This window comes from Monodon monoceros, unplaced genomic scaffold, assembly GCF_005190385.1.
Source record: "Monodon monoceros isolate NGI ecotype Baffin Bay Population unplaced genomic scaffold, NGI_Narwhal_1 Super_Scaffold_11, whole genome shotgun sequence".
NCBI lineage: Eukaryota > Metazoa > Chordata > Mammalia > Artiodactyla > Monodontidae > Monodon > Monodon monoceros.
In genome coordinates, this window is record NW_021703767.1 from 58804537 (window position 1) to 58823552 (window position 19016).

Here is a 19016-nt window from a genome sequence, read left to right on the forward strand (position 1 = left end):
CCTTTGACTAGTCACTCACATCTACCTGGTATGTTAATAGAAAATTATTGCAAAAGAACGGAGCAGAGACTGAATATAGCTAACCTCTTCTCTTTAGCTATACCTCAACCTGGACTTACAAGTGACAGACCCTTGTTAGAGTCATTTGATCGTAAAGTTAGGTGAATAAGTATATTCAGGAGATTGGTTGTTGGAAATTCTAGATAGGATTAGACAAAAGTAAGTCTGGGTCTTCAGGAGGCTATTGTAAGCAAATTCAGCAAGTGTGTTTTACAGTAACCACTCTTATGTAGAATTCCATCTACTGCAGCTCACTTCCTCATTTCATGATACCAACCCTGAGCGTGCAGTATTTCTGAAATAATGCAAGACCCAAAACATAATAATTCTTTCTTACATGATTAATGATATCCTTATATCAAAGCACTTTCATAAATTTTACTACATTTATTGTCATTTTACATATTAGGAAGCTGAGGTTCAGAAATGTGATGGGATGGACTCAGTCTCATAGCTAGCTCGTAGCAAAGCCAGGACTCAAATCCCCTTCTCCCAACGCCAAGGACAGTGCCCTTTCCAGTGCACCTTGCCTGAAAGAGTATCAGATACATGAAAAAATTAAATTACATTTTCTTTCCCTTTAGTATGGGAGGGGACATCCTGACTCATTGACTGAATTGGTAGAATAGAAAGTGACTAATCCAAGGCAAACAGACTGACCTGGGAGCACAAACAGAGATGTCCTTCATTCCAGACCTCTTTCTACTGCTTTATCCTTGCTCATTTATTTGTCATCCATTCCAAAGATTAAGAAACGGAAAGAAACTATTACAATAGAAAGTTCAAAAGGGAACTATTTGTAAAACATGTGCCAAATATGATCAAATAACATTAGGTTATAAACCTGTCACTTCATCCATTTAAAGTTTTAAACTTGTGTCAAATTCACTTGACACTTGAAAACAAATAATTGAGTCTGTCATTTATCTTATTTGTATATAGTTTATTAGAAATTATGCCCTTTAACATAGTCATGAGCTATGTTTTTCATTCCCCAAACCGCCAATGCTTAAAACAGAGCCTGGCACACACTTGATGCTTAAAAACTATTTGTCTAATGAATGAAAGTACAAATTGTGCAGTGGTAACGGGAGGCTGAGAAGGAATAATGAAAGAAAAGAGGAAAGAACTGTATATTACAGACATGACCCTTCTTCTATCTGCCTGGATGGTGACAATGAAAAATTACACAACTTTGGCAACAGTAGAAAGCTGATTAGGAAATTTTCTAAATAGGATGCTTCATATCCAAGGAAATCAGAGAACAAAATTCACTGAATTTAGTTTCCTTGTGCATTCAAGTGTTATTAGTAATGGAACTCATAAAGACATTTTTATCGTATATCAACAGCAAGGAAATTATCAGCTTCTTAGGCAACATTGTTCTTGGGTTATTCTAGTGCCTCTCAAACTCTTATGTGCACATGAGCCACCTGGAGAACTTAAGAAAATATAGCCCTTGTAGATTTGATTGAATGAGTCTACAGTGAGGCCTGAGATTCTGCATGGCTAACAGCTCCCACATGCTGCCAACACTGCTGATCCATAGATTACACTATAAATAGTGTGTGTTTTGTTTAGTTTTGGGGGGATTCCCATATTTTCCTTCATCTTCACTAAAACCTTACCATTTCACTATAAATATATACTCGATGTCAAATATAAAGGTCTGCGATGTGCCTTAGGTGAAATTTTGAATTGATCCTTCATCCTTGCTGTATCACCAGTATATTTAGGTCACCAAGTCAGACTATTGATGTGAGATATTCTGATTCGTCAATCTTATTATTATGACAATTTTCATCATTGAGAATGTCAAATTAACCACGTTAGGAAAACACTGACATCCCACCTGAAATGATTGATCATAGTTTCTTTAACAGGTTATTTCGCCATCAAAAAAATTCTCTTTAATGAAATTCCTTTTTTTTTTTTTTTTTTCAGTTTATTGCTATTACCTGAGGCTATGAGCTGGGTCACACCTCTCTGAAAATTAAGGTTAAGCAACCATTTTCAATTATGGTCTCTGTAGGTTGTGAAATGTTTTGAAAGCAATTTTATGGTGATATTGAATATCATAAAGTAGTGAAATTGGCAAAAGATTTACATTATTTAAAAATTATAGTCCAGGGGCTTCCCTGGTGGCGCAGTGGTTGAGAGTCCGCCTGCCAATGCAGGGGACACGGGTTCGTGGCCCGGTCCGGAAAGATCCCACATGCCGCGGAGCGGCTGGGCCCATGAGCCATGGCCGCTGAGCCTGCGCGTCCAGAGCCTGTGCTCCGCAACGGGAGAGGCCACAGCAGTGAGAGGCCCATGTACGGCAAAACAAAAACAAAAACAAAAAAACTATAGTCCAGTCAAGGTAATATTTCTGCCAATAGTTCTCAGACTTGAAAATCAAAGTCACTTGGAAGACTTCTTAAATCACAAATGCTGGGCCCTGCCCTCTGTTTCTGGGTGGGGCTCGATAATTTGTATTTCTAGCAAATTCCAAGATGATGTTCTATACCAGAGTTTCTCAACCTCACCACTATTGAAATTTTGGTATGAATAATTCCTTGTTATCCAAAGGATAACAAATGAACCAAAGGAACCAAAGAAACCAAAAAAAAAGGACCTACTGTATAGCACAGGGAGCTCTGCTCAATATTCTGTAATAACCTAAATGGGAAAAGAACTTGAAAAAGAATAGATACATGTATATGTATAACTGAATCACTTTGCTGTATACCTGAAACTAACACATTGTTAACCAAATATACTCCAATATAATTTTTTTTAAAGCAATCAAAGACTAAAATTGTCTTTGTGGTGTTAGCCAGCAAGAGGCCAAAAGCCCCACACCTGCTCCAACTTCAGTCTCCTGGAGCCCTTCTTTAGCCATGCTCTGTTCATTTGGTATCCTCACCTTTCTCCAGGAGATTGTCCCTATTACTGGTGTATAGAATATGGGGAACTTGATCCCTTTCCTGAATGCAGAGATATGTTCCCAGAATCCAACGCTGTGAATTTGAATGCATTTTTATTGTGTCACAACCTTATTGGCTGGTAAGTCACTGCTGTTGCAGAATTTCAGACATATCGAAGGTTAAATAGGTTGTTACTGATGTTTTAGGACACGACTGTCCTAACTAACATTGTTCCAAGACCTAAACAAAAGACTACAAATGGACATTGGAACACAGTCCATTCTTATGGCACGGGTTATCTCCTGATACCAAGTAGCTTGTCTAGAAAACACATGTGATTCATGCAAAATCACATCCTCTCTCTTTCTCTCTCTTCTATTTCTCACTTTGTCTCTCTCTCACTGAACTGCACTCTCCCTGTGTTTGAACAGTATTTTTTTAAATTTTCCTTTGGATTCTCCATTAAAAATTTATTTTTGCATGCAAGAAGTATTATGTAATCTTTGTAACTTCATTATGATTGTGTATTTCCTTCATTTAATTCATCGAGTCACTTTTCTGGGGAAAAAATATTACAAGAGACTTATGAAAAATCCAATGAATAATGATGCTATTGATATCGCTAAAAGGCGATTTCTTCCTGTTAAAGTTTAACTTTCATATTGACCCAGAATTCTTATTAAGGGAAATTTCTCAAAACATATTTTTGTTCATTTACTGAAAGAAGTCCATTAACACTGAATTCAAATTTCCATTGAAACATGAAAAACAGCTCTCTTTAGAAAATGTGATTCAAAGACACAAAATGAATTCCAGAAATCTCAAATAGTGAAGACTAATAGAGGGCTGAAGACGAGAAGAGGGTAGATTTTCTTCAGACAAATTCTGCAGTTCCCTAGTCTCCTTCTCTATCTTCCTTTTGCTCTCCCTACCCCATCTCCACTAAAAAAAATTAAAAAAATAAAAATAAAAGACTGAGAAAGGCCTGAGTAAGATGCCATCTGAAGTGGGAGGATCTCTTCTCTAAGGAAGGGGAGGTTTTAGAATATGGGCAGTACAAGGCTATAAGAAAGACAAGTAAGATTCCTGCAGAACAGAGCCAGGGCAGAGGAGAGCTCTGGGAGCTAAGCATAGGATGCTAATACTGATGCTCAGAGGGAACAGCTACATCAGAGACAAAGCTCAGAAGATGCCTCCTTCTCACTCAGTCTCCAAATCCAACTTGCTACCAAGTCTCAAAAGTTCTACCTGTTAAATATTTCTGGAATCCACCTCCACCTCTCCATTTTCTGCTGGCAACATTCTTGCTCACCTAGATGACTTTCAGAGGCTTAAGATTTGTCTCCCTCCACCCCTTCTTTTCCCCCCAGTTAATTGCCTATACACGAGCTAGTGATTTTCTGAAACCCATCTCAGGCTTTACATTATTGTTAGAATAGAATCCTCACATGAGGTGTACATTTTTGCTAGTCAGTTTGCTGGTCAGTCAGACTCCATTCCCTATCCGTCCCTGAAACATAACTCCAATTTTTATGTGTTTTTGAGGAAGGTGATCCCACCCATAATCTAAGTTGTCTTAAAGGGTGGGCCTTTGTTGGTTTCATCCAATCAGCACGTAGCATTTGTCTTGTTCAGGAAACACATAGCAACTTAGGAAAAAGAGACTGCAGGAGGTGTTTATTGGATTCTTAGGGAAAAGCAGCATTCTACTTTTCCAAGAGAGAATTGAGTGAGATTTCTTTTTTGTTTTTTCATCTTTTCCTGATGTGAATAAAGAAACACAGAACCTCTAGGAAAACTGGCAGCTATCATATGCAAAAAATGGGACCATAGTTACATTAACACTGTAAGACATCTGCAGAAAGCAGAGAGGGTGACAAGTAATAAATTAGTTCCTTTTGTCCATATTTGAGCTGCTGGATATACCCTTGCCTGAAGCTCAGTTTACCACTAGAATTTTCTATTATGGAAGCCAGTAATTTTTTTCTTTTTTTATGACTTAAGCCCATGTGAATTTCTTTCTGGCCTCTCCCAGCCTCTTTAGTCTCATTCTACCCCTCTAAATGAATCTCTCTGGGCCACATGGCCTTCTTTCAGCAGTCTGACCACATTGAGGGTTTATCAAAGAGTTTCCTTTGTATTTTTCCTTCTTCCTGAAACATACTTTACCCCTGTGCCATTATCAATGTATTGCCTCTCAGTTCCAAATTCACCTTGTTGCCTGATCTGTAAAAATAAATCTGGGCCCTTTAAATATTTTCCTTTTGGCAGCTGACATGATGTTAAGCCTTATCAGTTGAGGGCACTGGAGAGATACTGTAGGAACAAGCAGTTTCCTTCCCTTTCCAGTGTCTCATTTGCCAGGCTCCTGGAGAGCATGGTTTCTTCTTCAGTGCTTGGACCATATAGTTTTCATCAGTGCGAGATGCCTGAATGGCACAGCTTTCTCCAGCATTTGGCCATATGTTTCCTTTAATTCTTGACTAGAGCAGTGGCTCAGATAGTGTGGGCCTGTTCCCTAGCTCAGGTCATTGTTTTTTGTACACTCAGCCCCATGTGTGCACATGCTGGCCCTGAGCTGCCCTAGCCTGAGCTGCACATGGGAGTGTACTGGGTTCATATAAAGGAATCCTCTCCATTCCAATGATACCCTCAACTCCCACTGTGTGCCCCACCCTTTCTTCATGGCTGCCTACCAGTCTGCCTGCCTGTTCCCTGCCCAGAGATTGTGAACCAGCTCTGGCTCAGGCCATCTGGCAATCTTCTCCACCCTCCAGTGTTCTACAACTACATCTCTTTCAGCAACCTCTTTTAATGAAAGCTGAACCTTCCTTGCAAATTTGTCCTTCCTTAGGTATGCTACCCAGCCCTAAGGTACCTTTTAGAGTTCTCTTTCCATGTACATAGTGAGTCTCCTATCTTAGCTTGATAATTTTTATATTAAACTTCCCCTGTTTAAATTACTGTCACCTGATGGGACTCAAGACGATGCACCCCCTTTACCTATGGCCGCTCATATTCCTGATCTCATTTTCTCTAGCAAACTTCCCTTAACCTCCAGACTAAGTTAGATCCTCACATTAATTAGCTCTCATTGCATACCACAGATTTTTTTTTTTTTTGGTTTATAAAGCTTACAAACGTAATTAATGTTTGTGTGGTGATTTGCTTAATATCTTAATTACTATCCTGGAAAGTCAATGAAGAAAGGGAAAATGTCTTTCTTGGATTCCTAACATCTAACACAATGCCTGGTACAACATAGCAGGTTTTCAGAATACTGATTTTTTTTTTTTTTACCGTATATTATGTATGTATGTGAATTTTATGAAAAGCCCAAAGTAGCTATGAATGGGATAAACAGGGAGTATGAATTTAGGCAGGTGTCACTCTGTTAACCAAGTTCACTCTGGTAGGGCTAACAACATTTTGAGTGTTCAATAGTTTATTAACTGATGGCAAAGAAAGTATGTTTCCTCCTACATTTGGACAGCACTCCCTCGTACCATGAAAGGAAAGAGCTTCAGAAAGTCATTCATATTCTATCAACCTCCTCAGACTAATGACTAAAGAGGGCCCTTTCTTTCCTGTCAGAATCTTGGTAGAGTGGAACATAGCCAGCATATGTGGACCCTTAGAGTTCAGAGTGAACAAGTTCAAGATGCATAATTTTATCTGATCCCTAGCTGACCTCCAGGCGTTGCTATTCAGAATGTTAACGATTTTTGTCAAAGTAAATAAATTCTGTTGCTGCTTAGTCAGGAGATAATTCTCTTAAGACGCAGCACAGCGATGGATTAATACTGGAAATCTGAAGCATCTGCCTTTATGATTTTTATTTTTGCCTCGTGCTGGAAGCCACTGTTTTCTTTATTTGTTAATGGCCTTTTAACATGAATGGTCTTTCCAGATCAGCAGTTTATGGGCATCTTTCCAAACATCAATTTGATGTTTCCGGAAGAATGACTGCTTCTTTCTGGGAAGCCCCCAAAGTAACTTTTGTATGTACTACAGAGACTATACTGTATATCAGAACATCTATAATGGGCATTTGTTGCTCTTGCTACCAAAGTCAAGACTCTCATCCTGTGGGCACAGGATCCTGATTTGGTTTTGGGGAGTCACCTTCCCAAGCTTCTGTCCATATGTGTAGAGTGAAGTTGACCTTACACCTGGCTCTGGGGAGGCCCTTGTGGCCAAATCCTAATTCAGACAATACATTTGTGCACCACAGTTTGGTCTGGTCAGTTTGATTCACGAATGTGTATAGGGTCTAAGTCTGGACAACCAATCACTGAGATGCCGTTCTGAGGCTTCTCTCTGAGCTTCCTGAGACCAGGACTTTCTCTTTCCTGCTGCACTTGGAGTTCTAGAGCTGCTGCAGGCAGAGCCTGACTGAGGGTTGATCCAAAATGGAGGTGAGCAGAACCAAAAGATGGACTAAATTATCCAGATTCTGATAGTTTTAATATAATCTTCTCATCAAGCTTCTCCGAAGATGAACTATTCTAGACTTTTCAATTATGTGGGCTTATAAATTCACTTACTGATGAATCAATTCACTGTGTTAAACACACCTTTTAATCTTGGCGAAAATCCATCTACCTGTTTTCAGATGTAAAGTGATGAGCTTGAATAGATGAGAGGCAGAAAATAAATTTTGGTCACATAGATTAGAAAAAATAAATAGTGATCAAGCACTGAGATAAGAATTGCTTTTATCAGTCATTTGTTTAGTACTTAAAATACGTTTTGCAAAATTCAAGAGATGGTAGAAGTGTCAAAATATAAGCTGGTCATAAAGTCGGCAAACAGGTGCATATCATAGAGCATTTGTTGATATTACAACACAAAAGTGTAATTATGGATAACATTATTTGACGTAAACCCCTCTTAAAATCTACTTTTGTGTTTTAAGACTAATTAATAGACCATAATACTGAATAATGCATGTGTCTAAGTTCTTTCATGATGCTGTAACAAAAATACTATAGTCTGGGTGGCTTAAACAACATTTATTTCCCACAGTTCTGAAGGCTGGAGTCCAAGTTCAAGGCACCTTCAGATTCGGTGTCTGGCTTCCTGTTTCATACACAGCTGTCTTCTTGTTGGGTCTTCATATGTTTTTATGTGGTGAAAGGGGTAAGGGAGTTCTCTGGGATCTCTTTTCTTATTGTAGTTAACTTACAATGTTCTGTTAGTTTCAGGTGTACAGCAAAGTGATTTAGTTTTATATATATATATATATAAAATTTTTCAGATTCTTTTCCATTATAAGCTATTACAAGATATTAATATAGTTCCCTGTGTTATATAGTAGGTCTTTGTTGTTGATCTATTTTATGTATAGTAGTGTGTATATGTCAATCCCAACATCCTAAATTATATTTTCCGCACCCCGCCCCCCCACCCTGCTATCCCCTTTGGTAACCATAAGTTTATTTTATATGTCTGTTGAGTCTTTTTCTGTTTGTTTTTTAACATCATTACTGCAGCATAATTGCTTTACAATGGTGTGTTAGTTTCTGCTTTATAACAAATTGAATCAGCTACACGTATACATATATCCCAATATCTCCTCTCTCTTGCATCTCCCTCCCACCCTCCCTATTGGACCCCTGTAGGTGGTCACAAGCACCAAGCTGATCTCCCTGTGCTATGTGGCTGCTTCCCACTAGCTAGCTATTTTACATTTGGTAGTGTATATATGTTGATGCCACTCTCTCACTTCGTCCCAGCTTACCCTTCCCGCTCCCTGTGTCCTCAAGTCCCTTCTCTACCACTGTGTCTTTATTCCTATCCTGCCCCTTGGTTCTTCAGAACTATTATTTTTTCTTTTTAAATTCCATATATATGGGTTAGCATACGGTATTTGTTTTTATCTATCTGACTTACTTCACTCTGCATGACAGGCTCTAGGTCCATCCACCTCACTACAAATAACTCAATTTCATTTCTTTTTATAGCTGAGTAATATTCCATTTTATATGTGTGCCACATCTTCTTTATCCATTCATCTGTTGATGGACACTTAGATTGCTCTATGTCCTAGCTATTGTAAATAGAGCTGCAATGAACATTGTGGTACATGACTCTTTTTGAATCATGGTCTTTTCAGAGTATATGCTCAGTAGTGGGATTGCTGGGTCGTATGGTAGTTCTATTTTTAGTTTTTTAAGGAACCTCCAAAGTGTTCTCCATAGTGGCTGTATCAATTTACATTCCCACCAACAGGACAAGAGGGTTCCCTTTTCTCCACACCCTCTCCAGCATTTATTGTTTGTAGATTATTTAATGATGGCCATTCTGACTGGTGTGAGGTGATACCTCATTGTAGTTTTGGGTTTTTTGTTTTTGTTTTTTTGTTGTTGTTTGTTTGTTTGTTTGTTTTTTGCGGGACGTGGGCCTCACACTGTTGTGGCCTCTCCCGCTGCGGAGCACAGGCTCCGGACGCGCAGGCTCAGTGGGATGGCTCACGGGCCCAGCCGCTCTGCAGCAGGTGGGACCTTCCCGGACCAGGGCACGAACCCATGCCCCCTGCATTGGCAGGCAGACTCTCAACCACTGCGCCACCAGGGAAGCCCTCATTGTAATTTTGATATGAATTTCTCTAATGATTAGTGATGTTGAACATTCTTTCATGTGTTTGTTGGCGATCTGTATATCTTCTTAGGAAAACTGTCTATTTAGGTCTTCTGCCCATTTGGGATTGGGTTGTTTGTTTTTTTGATATTGAGTTGCATGAGCTGCTTGTAAATTTTGGAGATTAATCCTTTGTCAGATGCTTCATTTGCAAATATTTTCTCCCATTCTGAGGGTTATCTTTTGGTCTTGTTTATGGTTTCCTTTGCTGTGCAAAAGCTTTGAAGTTTCATTAGGTCCCATTTGTTTATTTATTTTTTTAAATTCCATTTCTCTGGATGTGAGTCAAAAAGGATCTTGCTGTGATTTATGTCATAGAGTGTTCTGCCTATGTTTTCCTCTAAGAGTTTATAGTGTCTTGTCTTACATTTAGGTCTTTAATCCATTTTGATTTTTTTTGTGTGTATGGTGTTAGGGAGTGTTCTAATTTCATTCTTTTACATGTAGCTGTCCAGTTTTCCCAGCACCACTTATTGAAGAGGCTATCTTTTCTCCATTGTATATTCTTGCCTTCTTTATCAAAAATAAGGTGACCATATGTGTGTGAGTTTATCTCTTGGCTTTCTATTCTGTTCCATTGAACTATATTTCTGTTTTTGTGCCAGTACCATACTGTCTTGATTACTGTAGCTTTGTAGTATAGTCTGAAGTCAGGGAGCCTGATCCATCCAGCTCCATTTTTCTTTCTCAAGATTGCTTTGGCTATTCGGGGTCTTTTGTGTTTCTATACAAATTGTGAAATTTTGTTTTAGTTCTGTGAAAAATGCCATTGGGCGTTTGATAGTGATTGCATTGAATCTGTAGATTGCTTTGCATAGTATAGTCATTTTCACAATGTTGATTCTTCCAATCCAAGAACATGGTATATCGCTTCATCTGTTTGTGTCATCTTTAATTTCTTTCATTAGTGTCCTATAGTTTTCTGCATACACATTTTTTGTCTCCTTAGGTAGGTTTATTCCTAGGTATTTTATTCTTCGTGTTGCAATGGTAAATGGGAGTGTTTCCTTAATTTCACTTTCAGATTTTTCATCATTAATGTATAGGAATGCAAGAGATTTCTGTGCATTAATTTTGTATCCTACTACTTTACCAAATTCATTGATTAGCTCTAGTAGTTTTCTGGTGGCAGCTTTAGGATTCTCTGTGTATAGTATCATGCCATCTGCAAGCAGTGACAGCTTTATTTCTTCTTTTCTGATTGGGATTCCTTTTATTTCTTTCTCTTCTCTGATTTCTGTGGCTAAAAATTCCAAAACTATGTTGAATAATAGTGGTGAGAGTGGACAACCTTGTGTTGATCCTGATCTTAGAGGAAATGGTTTCAGTTTTTCACCATTGAGAACGATGTTGGCAGTGGCTTTGTAATACAAGGCCTTTATTATGTTGAGGTGGGTTCCCTCTATGCCTACTTTCCAGAGGGTTTTTATCATGAATGGGTGTTGAATTTTGTCAGAAGCTTTTCTTGCATCTGTTGAGATGATCATATGGTTTTTCTCCTTCAATTTGTTAATATGGTTTATCATGTTGATTGATTAGTGTATATTGAAGACTCCTTGCACTCCTGAGATAAGCCCCACTTGATCATGGTGTGTGATCCTTTTAACGTGCTGTTGGATTCTGTTTGCTAGTTGTTTTTTTTTTTTTTTCGGTACGGGGGCCTCTCACTGTTGTGGCCTCTCCCATTGCGGAGCACACGCGCCGGACGCTCAGGCTAAGCGGCCATGGCTCACTGGCCCAGCTGCTCCGCGGCATGTGGGATTTTCCCGGACCAGGGCACGAACCCGTGTCCCCTGCATCGGCAGGCGGACTCTCAACCACTGCACCACCAGGGAAGCCCTGTTTGCTAGTATTTTGATGAGAATTTTTGCACCTATGTTCATCAGTGGTATTGGCCTGTAGTTTTCTTTCTTTGTGATATCTTTGTCTGGTTTTGGTATCAGAGTGATGGTGGCCTCGTAGAATGAGTTTGGGAGTGTTCCTCCCTCTTCTATATTTTGGAATAGTTTGAGAAGGATGGGTGTTAGCCCTTCTCTAAATGTTTGATAGAATTTGCCTGTGAAGCCAACTGGTCCTGGGCTTTTGTTTGTTGGAAGATTTTTAATTGCAGTCTCAATTTCAGTGCTTATGATTGGTCTGTTTATATTTTCTATTTCTTTCTGCTTCAGTCTCGGAAGGTTGTGGTTTTCTGAGAATTTGTCCATGTCTTTCAGGCTGTCCATTTTATTGGCATATAGTTGCTTGCAGTAATCTCTGATGATTCTTTGTATTTCTGCACTGTCAGTTGTTACCTCTCCTTTTTCATTTCTAATTCTATTGATTTGAGTCCTCTCACTTTTCTTCTTGATGAGTCTGGCTAATGGTTTATCAATTTTGTTTAGCTTCTCAAAGAACCACCTTTTAGTTTTATTGATCTTTGCTATTGTTTCCTTCATTTCTTTTTCATTTATTTCTGACCTGATCTTAATGATTTCTTTCCTTCCGCTAACTTTGGGGGGTTTTGTTCTTCTTTCTCTTATTGCTTTAGGTGTAAGGTTAGGTTGTTTATTTAAGATGTTTCTTGTTTCTCGAGGTAGGTTTTATTGTTATAAACTTCCCTCTTAGAGCTGCTTTTGCTGCATCCCATAGGTTTTGGGTTGTTGTTTTTTCATTGTCATTTGTGTCTAGGTATTTTTTGATTTCCTCTTTGATTTCTTCAGTGATCTCTTCGTTATTTAGTAGTGTGTTGTTTAGCCTCCATATGTTTGTATTTTTTTACAGATTTTTTTCCTGTAATTGACATCTATCTCATAGCATTGTGGTCAGAAAAGATACTTGATATAATTTCAATTTTCTCAAATTTTCCAAGGCTTGATTTGTGGCCCAAGATATGATCTATCCTGGAGAATGTTCCATGAGCACTTGAGAAGAAAGTGTATTCTGTTGTTTTTGGATGGAATGTCCTATAAATATCAATTAAGTCCATTTTTTTTAACGTATCATTTAGAGCTTGTTTTTCCTTATTTACTTTCATTTTGGATGATCTATCCATTGGTGAAGGTGAGGTGTTAAAGTCCCCTACTATGATGGTGTAACTGTCGATTTCCCCTTTTATGGCTATTAGCATTTGCCTTATGTATTGAGATGCTCTTATGTTGGGCACATAAATATTTCCAATTGTTATATCTTCTTCTTGGATTGAATCTTGATCATTATGTAGTGTCCTTCTTTGTGTCTTATGATAGTCTTTATTTTAAAGTCTATTTTGTCTGATATGAGAACTGCTACTCCAGCTTTCTTTTGATTTCCATTTGCATGGAATATCTTTTTCCATCCCCTCACTTTCAGTCTGTATGTGTCCCTAGGTCTGAAGTGGGTCTTTTTTAGACAGCATATATATGGGTCTCGTTTTTGTATCCATTCAGCTAGTCTATGTCTTTTGGTTGGAGCATTTAATCCATTTACATTTAAGGTTGTTATCGATATGTATGTTCCTATTACCATTTTCTTAATTGTTTTGGGTTTGTGACTGCAGGTCTTTTCCTTCTGTTGTGTTTCCTGACTAGAGAAGGTCCTTTAGCATTTGCTGTAAAGCTGGTTTGATGGTGCTGAATTCTCTTAACTTTTGTTGTCAGTAAAGATTTTAATTTATCTGTCAAATCTGAATGAGATCCTTGCTGGGTAGAGTAATCTTGGTTGTAGGTTTTTCCCTTCCAGCAATTTAAATATGTCCTACCACTCCCTTCTGGCTTGCAGAGTTGCTGAAAGATCAGCTGTAAACCTTGTGGGGATCCCCTTGTATGTTATTTCTTGCTTTTCCTTTGCTGCTTCTAATATTTTTTCTTTGTATTTAATTTTTGATAGTTTGATGAATATGTGTCTTGGCATGTTTCTCCTTGGATTTTTCCTGTATGGGACTCTCTGTGCTTCCTGGACTTGACTGACTATTTCTCATATTAGGGAAGTTTTCAACTATAGTCTCTTCAAATATTTTCTCAATCCGTTTCTTTTTCTCTTCTTCTTCTAAGACCCCTATATTTCACGTGTTGGTGTGTTTAATGTTGTCCCAGAGGTCTCTGAGACTGTCCTCAGTTCTTTTCATTCTTTTTTCTTTATTCTTCTCAGCGGTAGTTATTTCTACTATCTTATCTTCCGGGTCACTTATCTGTTCTTCTGCCTCAGTTATTCTATCGATCCCTTCTAGAGAATTTTTAATTTCATTTATTGTGTTGTTCATCATTGTTTGTTTGCTCTTTAGTTCTTCTTGGTCCTTGTTAAACCTTTATTTGCATTTTCTCCATTCTATTTCCAAGATTTTGGATCATGTTTACTATCATTACTCTGAATTCTTTTCCAGGTAGACTGCCTATTTCTTCTTCATTTGTTAGATCTTGTGGGTTTTTATGTTGCTCCTTCATCTGCTGTGTGTTTTTCTGTCTTCTCATTTTGCTTAACTTACTGTGTTTGGGGTCTCCTTTTAGCAGGCTGCAGGTTCGTAGTTCCCGTTGTTTTTGGTGTCTGCCCCCAGTGGGTAAGTTTTGTTCAGTGGGTTGTGTAGGCTTCCTGGTGGAGGGGACTGGTGCCTGTGTTCTGGTGGATGAGGCTAGATCTTGTCTTTCTGGTGGGCAGGACTGCATCTGGTGGTGTGTTTTGGGGTGTCTATGACCTTATTATGATTTTAGGCAGGCTCTGTGCTAATGGACGGGGTTTTGTTCCTGTCTTGCTAATTTTTTAGCATAGGACATCTAGCACTGTTGCTAGCTGGTCCTTGAGTGGAGCTGGGTCTTAGTGTTGAGATGGAGATCTCTGGGAGAGCTTTCACTGTTTGATATTATGTGAAGCCAGGAGGTCTCTGGTGAACCAGTGTCCTGAACTTGGCTCTCCCACCTCAGCAGCACAGGCCTGACACCTGACCAGAGCACCAAGACCCTGTCAGCCACACAGCTCAGAAGAAAAAGGAGAAAAAAATTAAGAATAAATAAATAAATAAATGAAATAAAGTTATTAAAATAATTTTTTAATTATTAAAAATAAAAAAATTAAAAGTAATGAAAAACAAGAAAGAAAGAAAGAAGAGAGCAACCAAACGAAAAAACAAATCCACCAATGATAACAAGCTCTAAAATCTATACAAAAATATAAAAAGGACAGACAGAACTCTAGGACAAATGGTAAAAGCAAAGCTATACAGACAAAATCATACAAAGTATACACATACACACTCACAAAAATAGAAAAAGAAAAAAATATATATATCTATATATAAGAAAAAAAGGAAGAGAGTCACCAAATCAATAAACAAATTTACCAATAAAAAGGAACTCTAAATATTAAACTATGATAAACATAAAACCAGAAACAAATTAGATGCAGAAAGCAAACCCCAAGTCTACAGTTGCTCCCAAAGTCCACCGCCTCAATTTTCGGATGATTCGTTGTCTATTCAGGTATTCCAGAGATTCAGGGTACATCAAGTTGACTGTGGGGATTTAATCTGCTGCTCCTGAGGCTGCTGGGAGAAATTCCCCTTTCTCTTCTTTGTTCACACAGCTCGTGGGGTTCAGCTTTGGATTCGGCCCCGCTTCTGCGTGTAGGTCGCTTGGGGGTGTCTGTTCTTTGCTCAGATAGGACGGGGTTAAAGTAGCAGCTGATTAAGGGGCTCTGGCTCACTCAGGTTGGGGGGAGGGAGGGGTACGGAATGTGGGGCAAGCCTGCTGCGGCAGAGGCCGGTGTGATGTTGCACCAGCCTGAGGCGTGCCATGTGTTCTCCTGGGGAAGTTGTCCTTGGATCACTGGACCCTTGCAGTGGTGAGCTGCACAGGATCCCAGGAGGGGAGGTGTGGATAGTGACCTGTGCTTGCACACAGTCTTCTTGTTCTTGCACACAGCCTTCTTAGCATTTCATGCCCATCTCTGGTATCCGCGCTGATAGCCGCGGCTCGCGCCCATCTCTGTAACTCGTTTAGGTGGTGCTCTGAATCCCTTCTCCTCGTGCACCCCGAAACAATGGTCTCTTGCCTCTTAGGCAGTTTCAGACTTCTCCCAGATTTTCTCCCGGCTAGCTGTGGCACAGTAGCCCCCTTCAGGCTGTGTTCACACAGCCAACCCCAGTCCTCTCCCTGGGATCTGACCTCCAAAGCCAGAGCCTCAGCTCCCAGTCCCCACCTGCCCCAGGCGGGGAGCAGACAAGCTTCTCGGGCTGGTGAGTGCCGGTCGGCACCGATCCTCTGTGCGGAAATCTCTCCGCTTTGCCCCATGCACCCCTGTTGTTGTGCTCTCCTCTGTGGCTCCAAAGCTTCCCCCCCAGTCACCCCCTGTTCCCACCAGTGAAGGGGCTTCCTAGTGTGCAGAAACTTTTCCTCCTTCACAGCTCCCTCCCAGAGGTGCAGGTCCTGTCCCTATCCTTTTGTCTCTGTTTTTTCTTTTTCCTTTTGCCCTACCCAGGTACGTGGAGAGTTTCTTGCCTTTTGGGAAGTCTGAGGTATTCTGCCAGCATTCAGTAGGTGTTCTGTAGGAGCTGTTCCACACGTAGTTGTATTTCTGATGTATTCGTGGGGAGGAAGGTGATCTCCATGTCTTATGCCTCTGCCATCTTGAAGGTCTCCTTAGATTTCTGTTTTAAATGGTATCATAGTTCTTAGGCCTGATCATAACAGAATGTAGTTTGTCGTTGTTGTTGTTCACTACAGGAAGAAAGGAAATCACATTTAAGAAAATTTCCGTACTTGAGGAAACAAAACCTTAGCACCCAACACAATGATTCTTACTGAGGCTTACTAAAATTTTAATACAAATTTATCAAGTTGAATTTATTTAGTTTTATTTAAAATCAGGCAACCTGGTGGAGAATGCTGAGGGCCATTTAATATTATATGTAGAACTATGGGCTATATCTGCCTCTGGCATTTCTGGAAATTTCAAGAAGTTTACTACATCTTTATTTCTACTCTTCTTAATGGAAACACACACACCCACATAAGTTCTTTGTGTAGTATCTCATTTATGACTATTTGTTTTTAGTCAGAGCTTCATAAAAATTTTTTTCAGAAATATGTTGCCTCATCTTTCATTCTGTTTTCAGTTCCAGTATTTACAGAACACTGAACCCAAAAGAAACACCTAAGTGTGTATTCCAAGAACTTGTGGGAAAACTTTGCACTACCTCCAAAACACCCTTTGCTTTGTCTGTGAAGTCTCTTCCCTAATGAGACCGCAAACATTATGAGGGACTTTTGCATAGTAATCAGACCTGTGATCATGCTTCTTTATCTGCTGGTATGATTTATGAAGAAATCATACCTGATTTTATGAGGTTACTTATGATTCATTCTTTTATTAACTCCCAATTCCCTTCTGGAAACTCTTTAAGGCATTTTTGTGAGAACAAATGAATAGCCTGAAGTCACATACCAGGCAGAGAACAGAGTCAAGGTTGTACAGTTCAGCCTCTGATTTTTCTGCTTAGGTTCTACACTGCCTTACATGCTCTTCCAAAGGACCACTTATTACGAGATTTGTTAATCCTGAAGCATCTTTGCTGCAGATGAAAGTAAATGTATTAAAATAAACACATTTTAAAAGTAAGTCAATATATGTAGCATTTAGAACTGTGCCTGGCACATGGTAAGTGTTACATAGACTCATTAAATTTTTAAAAATATTAGCATGGCATAACATAGACTGCATTTGTTTTAACAGATACATCAAACATACCAGGTTACTTTCCCTTCCTGTTATATCAGAAAGCTTCATTTGTTCCCCTGGAATTCAAAAGGAGAAATAAGAAATCAAAAGGGGTAAAAAACAGAACAAAACAAAATTCTTCCTCAATTCCCTATAAGTTAGGGTCATTTGAGAATAGGGGTTCTGGAATCAGATTACTATCTGCAATCTAAGGATTGAAATATAAGGATTGAAATTCAGTCCTTAGAGCAGAGGTGGGATACCCCCTTACCCATGCTCACCCACTTGCATGCCATTGACAGCATCATTATTAGTTTGGGCTTGTTCATTTGCTGTCTAGCATGGCACACACACATCTGTTTGTGAGAATTCATGCTGCCCATTTTGTTCATTGGTTCTTCACTTCTCACTCCAGAAAGGCATATCCAAGAGGAAGGGGCAGGACCTAGCACATCACTTTAAAAAGCCTGGGAATCCTTGTTCTGGGGACATTCTATACTTAATGCCACACACGCTGCTGTCCTGCCACCTACATAGTCAGGATGTCCTAGTTCACTTCAGATGAAGTAAATCAAAAGATTTGCCCCTGACTTTTTTTTCTGAAGCTCCAGCTGCCAGAAGAAACATGGCAAAAACTGGAGGGGGACCATGGAAAGAGACTTTGAGTTGCAGATGTGGACTTGGAGTTACAGAGGAGTCCCTCGTTATCCTGAGAAGGTTCTGGGCTCTGGAAGTCCTCACCACAAAACAGCAGAAACACTTTTGCTCAGACAAAGCTTTCTCTCACGGCAGAAATAAGGATTGCTCTGTCCAGCTTAGTCTCTATAGCTACACTGTGGCTGCTGCTGTTGTGGGGAAAGGGATTAGACAAGATGACAGAGGGGAAAAAGGAAAGAGAGAGAGGACTGAGTTGGTTTTGACCCGAGCTAGACCAGAAGTCGCCATACATCTCTCTCTTACTGTCTTTCAGTGTTTGCTAGTGACATTGAGCGAATTCTTACAAAAAACAGAATTGTTTTCAAAATATCACACCTCTGCCATCATAGCCACGCCCACATTTTTCAAATGCATTACTGTTGGGTGGGGATACAGTTCGAGCACGTGCTTATGATGGCAACAGTAAGCACAGACGTATGAATTGCCTCTGGGGACACTGGGTCTTCATTTAGACGGGGGTGTGGATGACTGGCATGATGTGACGTGGCTGGAAAACACAGGATGAGACCAACTAACTCAAATCACACACGTTGATCCGAGAAATTATTTCAACCTCCCTTTCAACACCCTTAAAATTTAGAAGAGTTCCTCCTAAGATTGACACAAGTAAAATGAATAAGTCCCAACAATATGCCTTCCTCACCACAACCCTGACTGGAGCACTGTGCTGTGCTTAGCCTGCCTCATGGTGACTAGAGGAGACCTGTATTAATCCATTTGGCTTTCTGGTGGAAGGATGAGTTGTCCCCTAGGAAATCATTGTCCACAGTTTATAGCAGAATAGTGTGTAAAAAGCCAACAGAAACCAACTAAAAATCTATCAGCCCTTGTAACTGAACCCCAAATGTGTGACACAGAGCAGCAGAGAGAAGATGGAACTCACCTCGGTGCCGTCTAAGGCAGCAGAATAGGTAGAAACAGGTAATGAATAGAGATAAAGCCCCCAAAGGAAGCAAATTATAAAGGGTCCATTGTTGGTCCACCATCTCTTCCTTGGAGGGTGGTCCTGCGGCATTCCTTGTATCT